The sequence below is a fragment of the Penaeus monodon genome, chromosome 33 (genome assembly GCF_015228065.2).
Source record: "Penaeus monodon isolate SGIC_2016 chromosome 33, NSTDA_Pmon_1, whole genome shotgun sequence".
Taxonomy (NCBI): domain Eukaryota; kingdom Metazoa; phylum Arthropoda; class Malacostraca; order Decapoda; family Penaeidae; genus Penaeus; species Penaeus monodon.
Window position 1 is genome coordinate 30,896,940 of NC_051418.1, and position 1,219 is coordinate 30,898,158.

The window sequence follows — 1,219 nt, forward strand, 5'->3', positions numbered from 1 at the left end:
AGAGAGAACACTGTTTATTATTTAGGAAGTATACTATGTACCCCAGAATGTATTACACAGCATACACTGAATGATAGACCTCTTAACCGCATGAGAGAAGGACAGAGAAACATATCATAATTTCTGCCCTATTAAACCCTCCTCCCTGCCTCCTCCCTCCTCCCAGGTTCCATGACAGGGAGCGTGTGCACAACCTACGAGAAGACGGGCTCGGCCCCTACCTCCCCCCTGAAGCTGTCCTCCCAGCAAGCTCAGACAGATACGGTAGATTCTAAGGACAAGGGAGAGGAGAGCAGCCACGGTACGCCTCAGCGGTATTTTAGAGCTTAGTTCTTACGCTGCGGGTGTTGCAAGCGGGGGAGAGGTTCGGGTTCACACAGGACGGGGGAGTTTTTTTAAGGGTCATTCATGGTACGGGTTTTTCCAGTTCAAATGATACCCTGTGCAAGGGTACATGTTCGTGGAGGTTGTACAGTCCACTTCAGAGGATGTGTAAGAATTTATATTGGTAGTATTATATTTCTTGCTTAATGACAGCATGCACTTTGAGTTCCTTGTGTCCCTGAGTTCATTGTGGTCAGTTTGTGGTGCTCAAACCTAAATTATCCTTGTGCTCAGAATGCTTTGGAATGTAAAGTAGGGAGATGGCTAAATTTCTATACGTGTGTAATTTTTCCCTCTTTAGGTGGAACATTTTCAGAGAAAGAAACCAGTCAAGCGGATGACGTTTTCTCATCTTTCACGTTGGTTTTTAGTCATTAAGGAGTTTTTTCTGTATAAGGGTTTAAATATTGTGCTATGGCTAAGATATGGGATACCATCTGCTAGTGTTGTAAATCATATAGGGTGAGTTTATACTGAATCATAGCACCATTTTAATACCTTGAATTCTGCTGTTCATAGGCCTGAATGGAACAGTCATATTAAATCTAATTTCTAATGAATCTTCCTAATCTGAATAATCACCAGAGGTTATTTTCTATAGATAATTCATAAGACTGAATGTCCGCTAGAATTTCCAAGAATGCAAATTAATCTTAAATTCCACCTGCTTCTAGATTCATCGAACATGTTATACAAACAGCGGAATCCTCTCTCCAAGTGTCTATGGCGATAGCAGGCACTTCCCCGCACTCTGCTGGAAGCTCCCCTCGCCTTCTAAGCTCAAGCTCTACAAGCATTGGTGAGCCTCTCCTCGGTGTCTCATGGGTTGTGGGTG

The 1,219-nt window shown here is 43.2% G+C and overlaps 1 pseudogene; it reads left to right on the forward strand.

Moving 5' to 3' along the window:
- The window catches only part of LOC119594335, a 20,263-nt pseudogene that overhangs the window by 10,325 nt on the left and 8,719 nt on the right, over window positions 1-1,219 (forward strand).